We start from the raw sequence: 20,374 nt of genomic DNA on the forward strand, positions 1-20,374 counted from the left end.
CCCTTCTCTGGACTCTCTTGAGCACCTCCATGTCCTTCTTGTAGCGAGGGGCCCAAAATTGAACACAATACTCGAAGTGTGGCCATGCCCTGCCTCAGTTTCTCCTGCACCACAGCAGAAATGAGTGCAGCAGCTTACAAGTGGTCCCTGCTGGATCAGAGCAGCTCTTTCTGGAGCTTTCCAAACTGACTGGGCAGCTATTTTTGAGTTTCATGGCTTCTTTGTGTCGCTGTTCCCACTGCCCTCAATGGACATCTGGCTTCCTGTGATGTGCCTGGTAACTGATTTTAATGTTTTTTAAAACAGCAGTTAGCAAATATGGCACATTATGGCTCTCTGGCATTAAACAACGAACTCCTTTCCCTGCTCTTTGTTCCCCAGGTTCTCCTTTCAGTTCCCATCCACGGAGCAAAATGTGGGCTCTCCCTGGGGAGCCCAGAGGGGAATGGTTCCTGGGTCCGTAGTTACTGTGTTAGTCCAGTGACAGAGCCTCTCCTATCCATTCTTAGCCCTGCTCTGAAAGGCCTTATCCCATCCATCACACGAGTAGAAAACAGGCTTTTTGCCATACCTGAAGGCTGTTAATGCATCCTGCCTCAGTTTCCCCCTTTTAGGGTAAACTGTTCAAATTCTTACAGTCCTTTCTTCCGAATGAAAGGAAAATGGAAAAAAAATACATCTTTTTTTCCCTTTTTCTCTGGACCTCTTACCTTGTTCGGCACTCCCAGATGGCATACTATTTTCTAGAAATGCAGAGCCCAAGTCTGGTGCTTCAGCCAGTGCTTTCCCCCTGCTGGAGAGAGCAGAAGGATTGCTTCATGTACCTCACAGGCAAAACAAACCCTCATTCCTGTTAAAGAGCATTCTGGTGTTTGGGACTAGAGCTCTCATTTGTTAAATCATTTTCAATTCCAGGTCTGTTCTCCAAAGGATGTGTTGCTCTTCCTCGATTGGCATCATCTGCAGACTTAATAAGCACACTCTCTGTTTTATCATCCAGATCATTAGTGGAAGTGTTGAATAGTCCTAGACCCAGGGCAGCTCCCCGTGGAGCACAGGTCCATCCCGCTGTTTTGTCAGTGAAACACTGGTAACAGCTTTCCATGTACTGCTTCCCAACCACTTTTGCATTCTTCTGCAGTATGAAACTCCCTAGCTTCCTTAATGCAGCTATGAGAATGCTATAAAAAACAGTGTCTAAAGTTAGGATATATGACATCTGCTGCTGTTCTATCTACAAAACCTATCACCCTCTCACAGGAAGAAATTACATTGTTTTGACACAATTTGTTCTTTAGAAACCCATGGTGGCTGCTACTCAAGTCCTTCCTTCTCCTAGGTACATACAATGCAATGTGTTCAATTATTTGTTCCAGTTTGGTTTTTCATTTTCTTTTCCCAGGATTTCATGTTACTCCTATGTCATTTTTCCTTTCAGAGAAGGAGCCGAAATCAAGAGCTGTGGATTTGGAGGAATGGACACTGAGAATGCCCGTCCCACATGTCAGTGCTGTTTGAGGTAGGAAAAGGGATGGTTTTGTGCAAGGGCCCGAGGCAGGAGCTCTCTGTATGAGTTTGCCACATTTGCCTGGGTGACAAATTTGAGTGACCTAAGGCTCTTTGCAGAAGGTTCACAGATAGGCCTCCCCCGCTCACACAATTCTCACTAGTGTTTTCCCTTTTTTTTTTTTTTTTTTTTTTTTTGCACTCAAGCTGTGAGTCAAGGACTACCAGCACAAGAACTCAAAACTGACCCTGATTTTTAAGTGTGATTTAGTTTCAGGTATAAACTTCACAGGCAGTTACAAAATGAAAGCAATCTGTTACAGAAAATGGTGCTGTTTTCTCTCTTTTCCTCAATTCCCTCCCCTGTAAACGAGGTCAGGAATGTTATGAAGCTAACATCATTAATGGTTGCAAAGTGTTTTGAGATCCCTGAATGGAAGGGCTTATATAAGTGGGAAGGTCTTATTAGGATAATTATAATTGCTAACTGCAGTGGCACGATATAGATCACTTAATGAATTATTTGGCTTTTTCTTTCTTTCTCTCTCTACCCCTCGGCTCCCCAAAGCAACATAAACAGACCGATTTTAATTGGCAACCTTCATTTCTAGCAATTGGATTTTTCACTGAAGTTCAAACGCAGCAGCAGCATTTAGAAAATGCAAGTTGGTTTCAGATCAATTGGAATTTGCAGGGCCACAATAAAGAGGAAAATCTCCACAGTCTTTCAACTAGAGAAGCACACACTGAACTTGCCTTTTGAATTATGAGCACTTCTCTCTCCATTACCTTGCAGTGTGTTCACTGCAAGAGCTGTCTGTGCTCAGCTGTTGACAGATGCTTGTGGCTAATATGATGAAGGTGAATTGATGACTTAGGCTGGTGACTAACATGATATAGCTAATGGTCTCTGTGGAGGAAAAGAAATCCCCTTTATAGCTTGATCTCCCACTGCTGTGATTTACTCCCTCAGCTTCACCAGCATTTCACTTGTGTTGGTTTGAGTGTGTGGTCTTCTAGAATTGACCTAGAAGTGGAACGAGGAAACCAGCCGTTGCTGTTTTATCAGGACTTATACAACTATTGGTAATTAGCTACCTTCCTTCCTGTAAGACAAAAGTCTCAGCTGCAGTAATTGCTCATGTTCATCCCTATGACTGAGAAGTGCCAACTTAAAGCTTTATAAAAATGGCTTAAGAAAGCCATTAAGCTTTAGGAAATTATGATTCCCCTTGTAGGTATTACTGCCTTGCAATCAGTAATATCGGTGCTTAAATCAGTAAGGGTTTACGTGTTGTTGAGTCCTGAAAATTGTTTCTAATGTGCAGTGTGGACCCATTTGGAAATGTGAAGTGCTTTGGCTGCTGTAGAGATCACCTTTCTTTACTTTCTTACTTCTCATGGGTTCATTAGGAGTGGTGCCAGTGTTTGTTGGCCCATCCATCGAAACACAATGCATTTAACTTGTACAATTGCCATAACAAGTAATTCAGTACTTCATTATTACTACTATGATACAATATCTATCTGGAACGTATAGCTACAGATTGGTCCCTTTCAGCTAAATGGCTTTCAAATGTGCAAGGAGTGAAATCTCCACTCCGTAAAACAAATAATGTGGCACAAGAGGTTGTTCCCTAGCTTTTCAAATTCACCTTCATTCCTGCTGTCACCATGGGGGGAATCACAGCTCTTACAGCATGAACCAGGGGCTCCTGGGCTGGGCTGTGAATCCTGGTGTTGAGAAAGTGCCTTTGCTCAGCTGTGAAACCATGAGGGATGGGTTACTTTGTTTGTCATCGCCTGTCCGGGCTTTACGCTCAAGGAGCTGTGAAAGAAATCCTCAGCACCCATGAGCAGCCTGAGGGACTGGGTGGCCCCGTTCTGCCCGTGTTTAACCACCAAGCTGAGAAATCCCTGTGGAATGCCTTAAGGTGAGGTGACATGCAAATGAGCTTATTTATGGCAACGTCAAAGGGCGGTGATGACAATTTTATATGTCCTGAGTGGTGTGGCATAGCCCTGTACTAGGCTGGGGGAGGAGACAAGTCCCAGTCTGTGTTTGCTGTGGTATCAGTGTTTTGTTCTGCACAGCGCTGACCACCCTTCTGCCCAGCAACAAAGTGAAGCCACAGCTACTAGTTAGTTCAGCTTGCAAGAGCAGCTGAAGTTGTTCATGCACTATTCTTTAGGATGTTGTGTTTGCCTCTGGATAAATCCCAGTGGACTGGGTCATGCTTTTAGAACACAGGAGATGTCAGATGGCTAAATCCTAAATTGTGTCTCAGTGTCCTCCTGAAGCAGCAAAATGGGCTGGGTTTTGCCTGGTCCCCTTCCCACCCCAAGCACACACTTGGCAGAGAGGATGATGTACGCTGTAGAGCTGCTGTCAAGTTTTTCCTAAGACAAGTTAAAAATTTAAATCTCTCTGTCTTCCTTCTTAAAGATAAAGCTGATGTTTACAGCCCCTGGAAGCCCTTAGATAAATGTACTCTGCCCGTGTTGCCTGCCTTGAATCCAAAATGCTACAGCAGGAATCACATCCCACACAAGACTATTAGCTATAGTCTTGCTACAGCAGAGACCTGTTGCATGTCTAATTAGCTTTGTATCTCGCTTGTATGTGTGTGTGTGTCAAAAAATGTCCTGACGTGGAAGTCCCAGAGTATCACTGGGTCTCTGGGCGATGCTGCCTCATCTCTGCTCTCTGTTCAGCCTCACACTTCCCACCTTGTGCATGCTATTCACTGTAATGTTCCTGTTGGGCTGGGATATTGTCTGGACCCCTTGGCAGGGTTTAGCAGAACATCTCAGGAACAGCTATGGGGACGTTTGCTTCGTGTACCTGTGTCTGCAGTTAGCTATTTTACTGTCAGAGCCTGGGGGCTGGGGAGATGCCTGGTGCCACCGTGTGCTGCTCTGCTTAGTGTACCCTGGCTGTGGCTCACTGCTGCCCCAGCAGCCCCATCTCCCTCCAGCCCTCCTCAGCTACACAGAGGGACGTGCATCTGCAAGGCAGCCCTCAGTGGAGAGTTTGGGTACCTCGAGATACCCAGTCTGAGGTACCCTTGCTCTGGTCAGCCATGCCAAATAACGGGAGGAAAGAAACTCCAGCTCTGTCTGTGTCTCAGAGGGGTGCACAACATGGCTTCACCTTCACTAGACCAGGTGACAGCAACCAGCCTAGGACCCTCCTTACTTACTCGGGAGCTTCAGTCATCGCTCCATCTGCAGGAGCGTACAGCTGGCTCCATTGCCGCACTCACAGGGTCACACACATACACGCCGTGGTGGAGCATAGCAAACTGGGCAAGAGCCTTACGGTATTATCCCCAGAGTGTTATCCCCGAGACCCCTTACAGTGTCCAGCTGGGTAGCTTGAGAGAACATAGCCTATGTGTTTTGATTTGGGTGGTTCCCACTGTTGCTAGTCAGCCTGTTTCTATGTAGATAGCGTCAAGGTGGGGTGCAGAGCTATATAAGCAGCACTGTGCCTGGCATGGGGAGCGTTTCTTTGTGTGAGAGGTTGCCAGTTGTGGTGACAGATTTCAGTTTTTCTCAACAAAAGGTTATTTTTGAAGGCCTTTCCCTCCAATGGAAACAGAAGGTTTTAATATTGAAGGTACATTGCAGTTTTTAGAAGCAGAGGAAGAAAGGGCTTTGAATGGCCAGTGGTGGCATTGTGCACTGTAACCAGTGCCACCAGTCTCCGCGCTGAGCTTGTTTTCCATTAACTGCTTCATCTTCCCGATGGCTCAGCGTCATGGAGACCTGCGTGGCGGAGCAGATTGCTGTGGTTACAGTCTCAGTGCCAGTCCTGGGGGCTCCAGGCACTGTGAGTGAGAACGAGGAGGCTTTTAATCAATTTGGGGACATGCTGCCTTCTCTTAGCATGGAATATTCCTGAACCCTTAAAATACTTAGTTTTTTGTTTTGTTTTGTTTTTGTTTTTACATTGGTTCTTTCACTGAGAACTCAGGTGGCTTTGAAAGGAAGGTTTGACTTCTGCTGTTCTGCAGAGGTGATGTGCTCATAACATCCCTCTTCACCTCCTTGCCCAGCTTTTAGGGCTTTAAAGAGGAAATCAGACCAGGACTGTGCATCAGAGGTGGGCCGGTGGATGGCACATCCAGGTGGTCCTTCCTGCTGCTGGCCAGAGACTGCCCAGAGTAGCTGCAGGAAGAGCACTTGATAGTGAATATTCCGGGCAATGGAAGAGAACTAACATCATTTACTGGTTCAGTGGGGACCTGGCAAGCCCCAAAAGGGGAAGAAGAAATTTTTGAAATTTCAGGTCTTTCTGATATTCCCCTTTTTATTTATTACTGTTAAAGACATAGGAAAAGCCCAGCCAATTCATTTGGTTTGCAAACAAAAGTTGTTCATTGTTTTGCTTTCCTTTCAAAAAGAGCATTTCTTTATTTAAATATTGACCTACCAATTTACAAGGAGAAGAGGTTTAGAAAAAAGATCAATAATTTGAAATTGAGATGAAGGATTTTGCATTGGACTGAATGGAGCATTTTACCCAAAATGACATTTTGAGGTGTTTTTTTTTTTCCTTTGGTTGGCTGAAAGATCATTCTTATTTGGACTGGAGTTAATTGTTTTGTTTCAGCATTACAGACTGCTGCATAATTCCAGAGAGACACAAGCAGGGGAGACTCCGATAATTGTTTATTAGCTATGGACACTGAAGCTAAGGGAATTAATTCTTAGACTGGGAATTTTTTCAGCTATTTTCCCATGCTTTATGCATTTTGGCTAATCTCTGTTTCTTGCTCCCTTGCACTAACCTTCCTTCTTTAAGTACCTGCTGTAACACTGCCTATGGTGTAACTGTGAACCATGCAGCATTTTTTTGTTTTCTCTGTGTGTGTTTGTTTTATTTTTATTGCTCCAAGTGCAAACCAGTGGAACTCTGAGGTATCTCCAAGGAGAGGGAGGCAGGGATCAGGAATGGGTATCAAGTGCTGCTGGCTCGTCTGTGGCATTCCTGAAGTTGTAGCAAACTGGACACAAGCAAAAGTAAAGGGAAATTATGAACGTTAGATGCGTTGCCATGGCACTTGGGGCCAAAATTCAGTTCAGGGCAGTGTTGTGCCCACCAAGAGTGCAAGAATTAGTCCCTGTTGTGGACACCTTGTACCCTAGGTAGGTGCTTTGGGATAAATATGTAAAGGGAGTGTGTTAGGTGGAGCTGCAGTACCGGGATATGGAGGCAGTTGCTGGGAGTTCGAGGGTCATCAGCAGTGCGATGCCGGTTGCAGGGCCCAGGGTGTGTGTGCCTGTGCTGCCAGGAGGGACAGGATGCTGGGAAGGCGCTGCAGGAGAATCCCCACTGTCCTCACCAGTTGCAAGCAGAAAGCCAGAAGGCAGCGTGCCATTTCGTACAGTCAGCCTGCTGTTATCCTGATCTAGCATGACAAATTGGTGTTCCCAGAGTGGCAGCAGAGTAATCAGACTGTGACAAATGGTTTACTTAGAGCAATTTGTTTTCATTTTACTGAAAATTTCCGCAGTCTTAACAAAAGGTTCCCCCCTCCCTCCCTACTTCCACCGCCTCCCTTCTTCCTTTAATGGCATTTGCATGATGTTGGGAGGGGGTTTTGGATCTGACCTGCGAGAGGGGAGCGTGGCAGCTGGCAGGTCACGATTCTGGGGACCCCAAACTTCCTGTGTCTGGAAGGAGTTGCTGGAGGCATCATGCTGGCAGGGACAAAGCTCCCCATCCCTTTGCTGCAGGGCTGTACATGTACTTTTCATCTGCCTGTCTCGCATGGGAGCTGAGCTGCCTCTCACCTTCATCAGGTTGGTTCCTGGTAGATGAAGAGGGTGTGTAAGCGTGGGTCCTGAGGATCCGAAAAAGGTATCTGCCAGTCTGGCACCTTTCACAAGCTTGAAGAACCAGACACGGCACCATAGCAGTGATGTAGCTGGGAAAGGGGAGCTGTGTCTACCTGAAGCGTGGCCAGACGAATCTGCTCCATCCCCATTCATGGCACAGCTGGATCCGTCTGCTTTGATGCGCCGCCAGAAGGGGAAAATGGCTGAAGTAAAACAATGCCCCAAAAGCCCTACTTAATTGGAGGAATTAGGGAGTGTGTGGGTCCCTGTCTTGCTGGTGCCTCCAGCTGGCCCTGGTCCTGGGCACCTCTCTGCCTTTTCTGCCTGGGTCTCAGCCCAGTCTTGTGTGGAATTTTTCAGTGCCACGGTGCCACTGCAAGGTTAAAACTTGGCTGGATTTGCCTGCAAGCCCTTCTGGCAGAGCTGAGCAGTGGGTAACCTGCACTGCCCATGTAGCAGGGCTCCACTCTGCCCTGCCGCAGGGAAGTGATTGCCTCCAGCCTGACATAGGAACAGGCTGAACTCAGGCTTCTTGTCTTCTGCCTGCTCCAGTGTCTGTAATTTATAACTACCTGCTGATTCCTGGTGCAGCTCTTGCAGTTTCAGCAGCCGGTGCTTTCTGTGGGCTGCAGAGAAGGGAGACGGGCTGGGGCCAGGGGCTCTATGCTGTGGTGAAAGAGGCCGGGAGGGCAGGAAAGGGTCAGGCCAGTGGCAGGGGACTGTGCTGCCGTGGGTGGTCTTAGGACATGGGTTATTGATATGACTGTCCAGTGCCCACCCAGTACTGTTCTCTGCGATCACGCACCAGGATGAACTTGGAGGCAAACCTTGACAGTTAGACCTCTGCCATCCAGCTCTTCTCGGGTTCTGGCTTCTTTCCTGCCTGGTCCTTTCCCAAAATGTGTCACTGCCCGGGGCAGGGTACTTGTGGCTCTGCAGATGCGACGTGTTGCTGCACACCTTTGAAGCAACACCTGAACCCCCAAAACTAATGATTTGGGGCATGCTGGGGTGCAAGCCTTGCTTCTAGGCAAGTGGTGGGCCTGGAGCACTGTGGAGTGAAGTGTTGGAGCCACAGATTTTCTCCATCACACTGCCTGTAGTTGCTGCTTTTTTTGTGCACGCTAATAGGATGAAATGCTCAGGCCACTCTTACTTATACGAGTGGTTGGACATGACGGTCTGTCTTGCTTTCATTTGGCTCCAACGTCTGCCCGTAGCCTCAAGGGCTTGACTGGGCAACCTGTTGCATTAGGTGCTGGTACCGTGGCTTGCATCCCTGTGCTGCTGTGCAGGCACCAAGCAGTGCAACGCAGTCACTGCTGCGTACCGTGCCGCATATTCCAGCCACCAGAGGAGACCATCAGGAGCCTGGCAGTGTAATGGCTTTCCTGGAATGAAATTCCCATTCTGTTGGCAACTTGTTCTTTGCAGAAACCCTTGGAAAGAGTGTAGCGGTGTGTAACTGACTGTTGCCTACTGGAACGTGTCCCCGGCCTTGGGTGGAATGTACTTTCTGGTATTTGCGCATTCCACAAAATGACTTAAGTAAGACCATTATCACAGCATGGATTTTGTAATGTATTAGCAAACATAATAAAGCGATGGAAAATTACTTGCACTAATCGGACATCAATAAATAGGCTCAAATAGTATGTTTGACTCTCAATTGGAGTGAACAATTTATCAGCTGATTAAATCTGATCATTTTGCACAACCTGCCAGTAGTTTTCCAGTGCATGTTTTTACTGTCCATATATCTCCATTAGATTGACAGATTTGGGTGGTTCAGAATGGTAATAGTCAGGGAAATGCCATGTGTAAGTAAATACGGCTGGATTTACAGCATCGGGGCACCGCTCTCTGGTAGCTTAAGCCAATGTGGGGTGATGTTACATATTTAAATAATAGCAGCTCTGCATCTCACATATGATCTCTTAAGACCTAGAGAGAAAGAAGGGAAAAAAAAAAAAAACAGGCACAGAATGTAACCTCACAGATGCTGTAGGTCGGGCAGGAAAGCTGCCCGGAGCTCCTGTGGTATTTGCTGGGTATAAGGAGAGCAATGGGGTGTAGTGGCAAGCAGAGCAGCTCACAGCGCTCAGCATTTGAGTCCCATGTTGCTGGTGGCGATACGTCCTGGTGGTGAACGTCCTTCAGACACCGTCTGTCTGCCTCCATGCTCCTCTGTCCCCCTCTTCTCTCACTCTACCTGCCCCCATCCATGCTTGCACACTGTCTGCACACACATGGGGATTTTCTGAATGTCGTAGTGTTTGCTTTCTTTCCTTGATGTTAAACTCTAGTTCTCTTTCACTGTTTGAATATAAAACGTTTCCCTTGATGACACAGCAAAGCCTGTATTTGGGCACAGAATCCCACATGGATGCAAAATTTCCAAGGAGATAGGATTAAAAAAAATGACGTCTGCGAACAGAATGAAATATTGGATGGCTGTGGAGTCCTTAGACAAAGTCTTCTGAGAAGTACGGCTTTACTGGAGGCCAAATCCGAGTGCCTGTGCCCTGGTTTGCTCTGCTTGGCCACCCCATCCTATACCAGGCAGACGAAGCTGCTGCATCCCCACAGCTTTAGAGGCTGGTGCAGGATCCTGGGGCGCTGGTCCTGCTCCAGTGCCCTGTGGCAGCAGGACCAGAGCTGGCATCATGCCCTGGTGTGGGCCGGTGCTGGGGAGCTGCGTGGGGCCAGTGGGGGGAGGTGGAGGCCCCTCTCCTCAAATACGTGCAGCTTGCATTCGGTCTGTGAGGTTGGAGGGCAGTCAGTCGAAAAGGGCGATGTTGATGCTTAATTGGTCTTTACTCAGCAAACAGGCTAGGCGTACAGAAATGCAAATACAAGTACTCTCCAGATCTGTTTGGCTGCTGCTTTTGCACTATGGGAACGTACCAAAGACCTGAGGAACACCGGTTGCAGTGCTTGGTGTGATTGTCCCAGTTCTGAGCTCCTTTGAGAACCCTATCAGTGAAACTCCCACTGTCTTCCCTTGGAGGAACGGGAGAAACTCAGCATCAGACAGTTTAGTTTGCAGGGTCGCTTAGCAGTAATTTAAGGGAATTAAAAGGAAAAGCATCAATGGGATGAACCAGTCAGCCAGGGAGCATTTGTACTGCAGGGCCAGCTGCATGGGAAGCAGGGCTAATAACTGTTGTCTTTTCCCTTCACATTTGTAGCTGAAATTTCCCTGCTAGCCCCAAAGGCCATCAATTCAGTTTGTGACTAAGAAGGAAGAACTGGGAGAAAAAATTCAGCACCAGATTAGTACTTTGGTTAGGGACTTTCCTGCAGGCAGATAGAAGTGCAGGTATAGACTAAGTCTAAAAGTCACTGTGTATTGCTGAATAAAAGCAAGCGTATGAAATGCACAGCTTTGGCAGGTTGATGAGTTAATGTTAGCATTATTATTTTGTACTGGGAATATTTCCTGTGCCTGCTTCAGAGCAGTGGCAGATTAGTACCCATAACAAGCAACATTTTTTAGGAAGAAAATGCATTTTTTTTCTGTATTATATTGCTGCAAAATTAGATCCCAGCCAGGACTGGCACAGAGCAGGGAAATCCTGGGGAGCTCCTAGGAAGGCACAGTGGTTTTTGAAAGGAGGGAGGGTCTGGATGCGCCAGGAACAAAACTGTTGTTCTTCACTCAGTGACAGGGTTGCTTAGTTAGAAACCCAGCATAGTTTCTGTAGCATTTCCTTTTTCTTTAGAAAATAGTCACTGTTCAGATTAGCCCGAAGCACAGCGTGGGTGAGGGTTGTGGCCAAGCAGGGAAGGAAAGGCCAAAGCTGAAGACCTGGCAGAGCTTTCTGCTGCTTGCATTTCTTCAGCTCAGTCCTGGCCCCAGCCTCCCGGAGGGAGTACTGCTGCTGCCTTCAGTGGGCCTAGCTTTTGTCCAAGCCTCTGGATAATTAGCACCGCTGACAGCATTATTCTCCTCATGTACACAAGCCAAATAATCACTGTCGTGCGGCTCTGGGCTGGCAAGCTGGGACACTCTGGGGATGTGATTCAGAGCCTGGAGCTGTGTCTTGCCTCTTGCCAGTCCTCACACAAGAAGAATTAGTTCAAACCCAGATTCACTGGATCAGGTCTTCCAGGAAAGCACAGAAGTGCTGATCCAGAGCAGTTTCTGTTCTTCCCTCCCTGGTTTTGTGTACACTAATGAAGCTGAGGGGGGTGTTAGCCCTAGCACATGCCTCTCTGTCTTCTGGTCATGATTACTGTGATATGAGGACTGGTTCTTCCAAAATGTCTTTCTTGGCTTGAAGTGGACAGTGTGGATCATCTCTTCCCTCTCACATGGAGATTAAAAAATGTTATCTTTTCCAGTTGATGGAGTGGAATGGCACGTGGGAGTATGTGCCAAGCAGGTCTTGAGAGAATGCCTCAGAGTTCAGGGCCGGAGTTCACAAGCTCCAGCATTTTCTTTACATCATTAAATATCAATCTTGAGGATGCTCCCTGGGTTTTGTTGCTTATGCATTGCTAGGATGACATTTGACACTTCAAGTAGGAAAGACAAATTGCAGTCTTTGGCGAAGCTGCTAAATGTTCATCAGTTAGTGATGAACTAGTTAGTGATAAGAAATGGATGCTCAGATGTTTGGGTAGTATCCAAAGCAAACGGATAAGGTCAAATCCTTTACCCATCCGCCTCAGCACACCTCTGTTGACTTAAGTAAGTGGGGTTAAGGCAATTTACCTGCTATGTACCTCCAAAGAGTATTTATTTCCTGATCTGTTCACAACAAGACCAGTCTATAGAAGACTGACTTAGCTGTGAATATGCAGTGTGTTCAGTGCTGACTCCCTGCAGGCTCCCATGTGCATGCAGGCAGAGTTCACTGCTCCCTCACTGCCCGAGGACATTTCGGCGTCTGTTTGCTGTGTGCTTTTCTCCTTCAAGCCTACTGGTGGGTTTACATGTCCCCTCTCTTCCTACCCTGGATAAGGAGACTACAAGCTTCTCAATCAACAGTGTTTTGTTGTCATCATTTAGAAAACAGAGACTAGCTGCAGGTAATGCCACAGTACGTTTGGACTCCTTTTAACGTGACACCATTTGAAATTGGAGGGGAAGGTGGTTATGTAAGGAAAACCACTAGGTTTTGGGTTTGGGCATCATCTCCCCAAGGAAGATACTGCGTTTGAAACTCAAAGAAAATGTTTCCAGTTACTACAGCCGTAGAGCCCAAAACCTGAGCCATTTAGCACAGCCAAAATAATAAACTCACAGGACTGAGGCAGAGGAGGAGAAGGAAGGTGCTATCCATCTCCTACCCTAGGCTGCTTGGGGAGAGGTGGACCAGGGAACGGGGATATGGAAAAGTGTATTTTGTCTCATTTACAGCCCAATTATCATTGACATGAGAGCTGCAGCAGTGCACAAATGTGTTTGCTCCAGGGACAAAACAGAAAAGGCACATTTTTGGAGTGTAGCATTGGTGCTTTTGCCCAGCATTTGCTATGGTGGGGCTCTGACCTGCCCTGATACAGGAACAGCTGGAGAAGGAGGATGATGTTTAATTTCACTTGTTACCCAAGGCTTGAATGCTCTTCTTCAGCCTTGTACACCTATCCATTATATGATCTACAGCCTGGTCCCTCCAGTGACCTGCTGAAGCCACATTGGCTTTAGCGCAGCATCGCTGTCTTCTAACATTGCTTTTAGGTTCATGCATGAAGGAGGGATGAGGGTATCACAGGAAGGCCTGATTTCCAAAACCTGGAACAATATTATTGGAGAGCTCTGGAGGTAACTACGGTACTGAGTAAGCCTGTGAGTTTGCTGTTTGAGCCTTCACCCCCTGAGGTGCCTGACTGTGCCTGGCAGGAAGAAGCAGTGGCTGGGTGTGCAGTGTGGGATTTGTGTCTCCTAAAGACTTGAGAACATACCAACCATCAAATCCAGAGGAGTATAAATAACACTGAAAAATGTAGACAAATAGTCGTCTTCATTCCCTCCAAGGCGGGGAGGACTGAATGTCTGAAATGCGGTCTGAAAGAAAAAAAATCTTCATTTTTACTCTTTAATACAATAAAACTGAAAGCAGCCCACATTGTCTCTGAAATGGGAAGCATGAGACAGTCAGTATTACATTTTCTTTCTGGATGCAAGAAAATGACCTTCATAGCTCACTTGAGGCTTTGTCTCTTTAGAATTATGGGCCATTTCCTTGTTAGTGGTAATAAACTACATTATATTCCACTTCACACTGATGGGGTCTTTCTACATAAAGCTGGGGAACTTCAAAAAAAAAAAGAAAAGAAAAAGGAAAAAAGGTCAGTGAATTTCAAAATGTGCTTTATTAAAAAGGATATAAAAGGGAGAGAGCTCGTACCACTTCTCAAATGTTATGTGTTGTATTAATAAGCCATTATGTTTTAAACACTATTTGTAAGCGACGCGCACATATCGTTTGGGGTGTTAGGACACCGTGCACATGGGTACCAGACGTTCAGCACGCAGAATGGGCTGGGACAAAGACCAGGGGTTCGGAGGCAGTGGCAGCTCCCAGTACCACAGCCTCTCCCAGATTTTGGGCCCTGTTTTTCAAAGACCCTGCCTGGGTAGCAGAGACCAGGACAGTGTGTTAGTGCAAGCCAGAAACCCTGGTGAGTTGGTGCTGTGCCTTTAAATAATGTTCAGAAATCCCCTTATTTCCCCTCTGCACTTTTGGCCTCCCGACAGGCCTGTAATTAGCACAGATTTTTCACATTCGTGGATAGATTGGAAATTTGGAAGCACTTAATGGAAGAGGTCAGTCACCTTGACCAGGCTGAAATTGCCATTAGAGGATGTCTGCGTGCTCCCAGGGCTGGCAGCACACAAATACATGAATATTAACGTGCTGCATGCAAAAATGCAAACACCGTTTGTAACATGGGCAGGGCTAGGACCTTGCGTCCAGCATGACACCAGCCCAAGGGCTTTTGCATCTTCTGGGGACATTTCCTCCTAGCCTTACTCAGGCAGGGCTTGCACACAAGCCCAGTGTCTAGAAATAGCTGCTTTGCGAGGAGCTGGGTTAGGACATGGCCCCAGGTCCAAATAACCCCAGATTAACCACCCCCTCATATGAGCTGAACCAGAGATGAGGTGCAAGCCCTGCATTCCTTTGTAGTACTTCCAGCACCTCTCCCACCACAGCTTCTGCATGGATCCCAAGGGTGGTGGTGCCAGAGCCTGTTTGCCAACAGGGTTTTGCCTTGGGGAGTTAGTTCTGATGGGAAAATAGGCCATGGTTTGGTTTGCAGTCAGAACCAGGAAGCTGGTTTTCCTGCTGCAGATGGTGTGAGCAGGACCAGGGGACCAACCCGCCTCTGTGCTTAGCCTGGGACATCATTTTTTGTGTTCCCTTTGGTTTGCTGACAGCTGCTGGGGTTTCCGTTTGTGTAGCACTGGTAGGGGAAGCTGCCTCCAGAGCCTTACATGTAGGCTCGAAGTGATTAAAGGAGTCCTGTGGAAATAGAAGGAGGTATGGGAAGCATAATGTGATTTCCTTTGTGTCCCTATAGTTCATGAGTTTAATGTAGATTTCTAAGACACTGGGCAGTAAGTATACAATGTTATTTTTATTTATCTGTTTTAATCTCTCAGACTATTTTAAATTATGATGGAAGTAAAATAAGAAACCCACACAGCAAATCCTCCAAACAACCGTTAAGTTAGGAGAGCTTGGATCCTTTCATTTCCAGATCTCCTAGGTGCAGTTAATACATAATGGGAGAAGAAGCAGGTCCCTGGCAATAATTATGCAGTTTTGAATTGAAGCTTATGATCCTAGCAGCAAGGATTCTAACAGTAAGGTGCAAAACAACATACCCCATTCTTGTAAAAAAAAAAAAACCACACACAAGAAAAACAACATGTATTTTAAACATTTACTGTGTGTGTTTAATACTAAAAGTGATTATAGCACATTGCTCTTCACCTTAATTGTTTGGCAGATGTCACACTGTAAAAGCAAATCCCTCTCTTGCGCTTCTAGAATACCGTGACATTCTTGTGCTGCCAAGGAGCCCCTGCAAGGTGCTTACAAGGGCCCCTTCCCTGTAGCACAGTTTGTGAGTATTTCATAAACCTTTCTACACCAGAACATCCTTCGGGGATGAAAAGATTATTTTATTCCAACTTCTTTTCCTGCTGGAGAACCGAAGGACGGAACAAGCCGCAGACCCCTTAAGGTCTTCAGGTGCATAAATCTCCTGTGACCAAGACAGAAGTTCAGCACACCTAACTTCAGGATGCGACTGACCAGAGGGTTGCGCTGGAAGTTTAATTGCCCTTAAAAATCAATCCTTAACCACCCAACCACTTTGTTGCTTCCCCTTCCAACTCGCTGCAGCCCTAAAGCTGGCTTACCCATCAAACGTAGAGCTGGAGCTCCAGCAACGCATGGCCAGATTTCCACAAGCCATCAGTGCCAGTTATTTGAACATCTGGCACCATTTGGATCTAGTGTTGTTTTCCTTTTTTTTTTTTTTTTTAAATAATCGTTCATAGCAAGCACACCGTGTTTTCATTAGCGTAGAAGAAAACCAAGTGTGATGAGCTGCTCTTCTTACTGAGGAGTAAAGCAGAGTAGAGTAAGGCCCACAGCACAGCATGGCCAGAGCTGTCAGAGCAGAACTGGCAGCGTTGTGATGAGCTGGATGTTAGGGCAGGGCCAGGGGCTTCTCCAGGACTGGCTTCTCCTCCGACTGCCTGTGAGGGTGCAGGGACAGGATGCAGCAATATGGTAGGTCACCACCAGGAAAGAAAATTCACGACCTTCAAACTCATTGCATGTGTGAAAGTTAGTGCCTGGCTAGCGGTGCTCTTTGCTGTTGTTTGCTGGTTGTCATTTATAGAGTAGAGCAAATAATCAGAGCTAGCGCTGTCTCAGGAGATGCCTGATTCCTTGCAAGATCAGGTTCTGAAAACAAGGAAAGGACTTTATATCACATTGACTGTCATCTGCACTCTCCGCTCCACTAACTGGATTTATTGTAAGGCTGCATCAAACAAATGGAGTCATAAGCTGCACCAGCCCCAAGGCGCCTGGATGAATTAAAACATCCAAGACAATGACGAATGCTGCCAAAGGGTGTTGATATTGGGCTGCCAGACCTGTGGTCTCTGGCAAAGCCCAAGAAACAGCCTTGTCACAGAGGGACTCCAGAGTTACCGTTCTCAGTGCTGGGCGGGGACTGAATTCCCCTCTCCTCTGCCTTTGCTATCCGAGTGGCAGCCACGCTCTGCGGTACAGCATAGTGCCTCTCGCCACGCTGTAGAGAATGAAAAGCTTTACATCTTGAAATTTATCTTCCACAGGTCTCACTGCCTCCTTCCCTCTGCTGCTCCAAAATTCAGCAACACAAAATACAATTGAGAACACATGGCAAAATCTGGAGGGCCCTATGCAGTTCCTGCTGAAATCAGCAGTGACAGAGAGAGCTCCTTGTTGCCGAAATGCCATGACATCGGGCATGTGCTTGTACATTGTGGGCTGGGCTCTTTGTGTGTGTCCATGCATGTGCATTGTGTGCTGCTTGTGCTTATGCAGATATGTACACTTAAAAGAGATGAGTATCTGTTAATCTCCAGACAGCAAATATATATATGTATGTGTACATATGCATATATGCGCGTGTGTGTGTACGTGCGCTGCTACCATATGTTTAAACTGGCATAAGGCCAGGCCCACACATCTTCATAAAGTCTGTATCCCTGCATGTGTACGTAAAAAGCCAGTCTGCTTTCAAACTGCAGAAGCCAGCTCTAGATGGAAGCTGTAATGCAGACCGTTGATTTATAAGACCTTCTCTCTTGGTGGCTGTTTGTGTAGGATTTCCGTGTGAGGCAAAATCTGAAATTGGTGATGGATTGTTATCTGCCAGGGTGCAAGGAGAAAGCGCCGTGTGTAGCCCCGTTGGGTACAAGCTCCTTGTGCAGTGCTGTTTTATTTGACAGGTGGCAGCGATCTGAAGGGAGACTTTAATTTGAGAGAGTCTGTACTTAACAGTAGCGGTCCAGAACCCTGCCATGTCCTTTCCATTGACCCCTTTTGTTTCAAAAAAAATGATAAGCCTTTCGTAGTGCTGGGGGAAGCCAAGGAGGGTAACAGAGTGTATGGACTGGCAGCAGCACTGGCCAGGCCCACCCCTGGCTGACTGCAGCCTTATGCTGGCAGCCCAGCAAATGATCCCTTGCTGGGGACATGGCAAAGGAGAGGGTTTTGGGCAACACCGCCCTCAGGCACGCGGCTCTCACCTTGAAGCAGTGACCCCAGGGAGGCTGAGAGTGGGCTCCCAGTCTGGGGAGGGAGCAGAGCTCACGCATGGGCCCCGACACTTGGAGAATTTCTCAGTGTAACAGCAAGGTGGGCAGTGCATCAGCTCCTACCCACATGAAGTGCCATCCATTGCACCTATGTCAGCTGTGCTGAATTGGTCATGGAGCCGCGGCCATGTGGTGCTGCACGCTCATACACAGCCCCATTCTCACCTGGTGTGCATCTTCCCCATCCGCATCCTCCTGTTTGCCTTTTTCTGTGTACAAAGAAATCACTAAGGGAGAGATACATTTCTTACCAGCATCATGCTGACCCCATTTCTCCTCCCCCCAAGCCTTGAAATTAATTAAATGATGTCACGCTTGATTTTATCTGATTTGGAAGCAATTCATCACCCTTTTGCTGGTTCTATTAGTCCAGGCGATCAGCACATTAATTCATTTGTGAGACGAAGCTCAAGGGTAATTACAGTGAGGAAGCTTAATGCCTAAACGTGTTAATGTCTGTAATCAGAACTATTTTCTCAGTGCGAAACAATTGTTAGACAATTACACTTGGATATGATTGCCCTGGTAGGCAACAGACGCTGTGTCAAGAGGGGAATAGCAGAAGCTTGTTTTGCAAGTACTGTGTTATCAGCAAATTCATCTCTTTGCAATCTCTCTTCTCCTGGATTCTGCGCAGCTGCCCCTCTCTCAGGTTTCGCATTATTAATTAAGTTGAAAAGTCAGCGCTGCCTCTTTTTCAGACTGGGCAGTGTGGGGCACAGAGGAAAATAGACACCTTTGCTTTTTTCTAACATAAATGTCACAGGCTTTGGCTTCTGGTGTCCTTGTTTATGTCTGCAGAGAGAAAGCATGGCTTTCATAGGCTGCCCTTTGCCTCCCAGTAGGCCCGATGTGCTTTTTTTTTTTTTTTCCATCCAGCAATCACTGCTTTCCAGTCAAAAGAAGTCTAGGTCTGGATGAATTTTGGGGTTGAGATTCTCCCTCTCCTGCCCTTACAGAGGGCTCTTTGTTGACCTCACGGTGGGGAAGCGTCCTGCCAGGGTGATGCTGGACCTACCTTAAAAGAAAGGTGATTGAGGGACCCATATGGGTACAGTGGGACCACACAAGCATAGCAAGGGGGCACAAAATCTTTGTTAGGTTGGTTTTCTCTGCTCTCCCCTCCTCTGCCTGAGCTGTCGGTGCACTTGTCTGACCAGAAAGCTTCTAGTTTTGTGTCAGGCATCCTAAACATGTTTTTGCCCTTCATGCCTAGCTCCAAGAGGGAAACAAGGAAACTTAGAGCCAAAATTACAAAGTTCTGCTTTTAATAAAAAGACACCTGCCCAGAGAGTGTCAGGAAGTATCCCACCCATGGGATCACCCTGCTTGTGCACCCAGCACAAACCACCCTTGTTTTACACTCGAATAACCCTGCCTGTGCTGCACAGCAGGCAGGTGTATGCGTGACATACATATGTGTGACATATGCAGGACAATGACAGGGGCCACGGCTGGGGGAGAGGCTCAGGAGTGTAGCCGTGAGCACGAGGCGCATGCAGCGTGGACCTGGGGAAGGTGGGGGAGCCACCAGCCAGTTCAGGGTAATTCAGCCTCGTGGGACTGCTGATCACCACAACTTTATCCCTTCCTCAGGCTGGTGTGTGCCATGTGCAGGCAGGTTTAGTTCAGCCTCTTCCCTCCTGGTATTTTCCCCTCTCACAGTGAGGATGAATATGCTGCAGCTGGATGGTGCAGCTGGGCAGCAGGACACCGGGGGCCCCACAAAGTCATTCCTCTTCCTCCCCGGGTAACCACGGTGACCTCTGCTGTCACCAAGCGAGTCCAAGCACTTGTGCTCTGCCGCTGGGGAGAGATTGTATTCCAGCTCACCCTGGAGGTCCTCCAGTGCGCCGGGCACTGTACCTTGGAGAAATTCTCATTTGGGGTAATGTCCTGTGCACCGCTGGCCTTGAAAAATGCATTTCTTGGTGTTTGAAGAAAAGCCTGTAGCTGCGCTGTGGAGTGGCAGCGTCCTCAGAGGCCCCTGCATTAGTCCTCAGCAGCAGGCCCAGCTTCCTGCCACAAATGAGGCAGAGGAGGAAACGAGTTGGCCATGATGTGTTTTGCAGATAAGGTGAAGCTGTGCCAGTGACAACCACAAGAAGAGCTCTCTGCTCAGATGGTTTCAGAGGCTGTCTACATCCAGAGAAAGGTAAGAATAAGTGTAAAGTTCCTGTTGCCATTAGAGATGAACAAATGTTTGAGAGAAATCCTCGCTGGTCTCCAGCTGGACAGGGGCTGTGGCAGTGACCTTCTCCTGTCTCCACAACCAATTTACCAGGACTGGAATTAGCACCTCCATGCTTTTCCAAAGCCTAGAATTTAACAAAACCATACTGGGGTGCTCCAAAGAGGTGTGAGTCCTCTCCCAGCAGCATAAGAGCAGGATGGGAAAGATGGCGTGGCCCAGGCCATTGCAGACCAAGCCCTTTCCTTGCCACTGACTTGCTTCAGTGAGAGCCTTCCCCGTCCAGACTTGTCCCTGCTCAAGTCTTTGGGCTGTTTCACTTAGGAGCTTCCCAGGAAAGACGACCAGCGTGCTGAGGGTCTCCTGCAGTGCCTCGCGTGTTGTGGCGGGTGGGAAACCAGCCTGGAGGGGACGAGGTGGCACAGCTTCTCTGGTACAGCATCCTGGGGACGGTGGTGACTCAGTTGCTGTCTGTCACCCCAGTGCAG

General features: G+C 47.4%; 1 long non-coding RNA gene across 5 annotated transcripts in view; it reads left to right on the top strand.

Annotated features, from left to right (window-relative positions):
- Positions 1–20,374, top strand: part of LOC121072592 — a 46,646-nt gene that overhangs the window by 15,633 nt on the left and 10,639 nt on the right. For 4 of the 5 annotated variants that reach the window (XR_005821325.1, XR_005821327.1, XR_005821328.1 and 1 more), the window contains exons 2-3: positions 1,439–1,519; positions 19,768–19,850. This is a non-coding gene — a long non-coding RNA (uncharacterized LOC121072592). Of the gene's footprint in view, positions 1–1,438; positions 1,520–18,832; positions 19,584–19,767; positions 19,851–20,374 lie in introns of those variants that run through there. The other variant, XR_005821329.1, reaches the window with a different exon arrangement.

Source organism: Cygnus olor, chromosome 6 (genome assembly GCF_009769625.2).
Source record: "Cygnus olor isolate bCygOlo1 chromosome 6, bCygOlo1.pri.v2, whole genome shotgun sequence".
In the NCBI taxonomy this organism is placed as follows: domain Eukaryota; kingdom Metazoa; phylum Chordata; class Aves; order Anseriformes; family Anatidae; genus Cygnus; species Cygnus olor.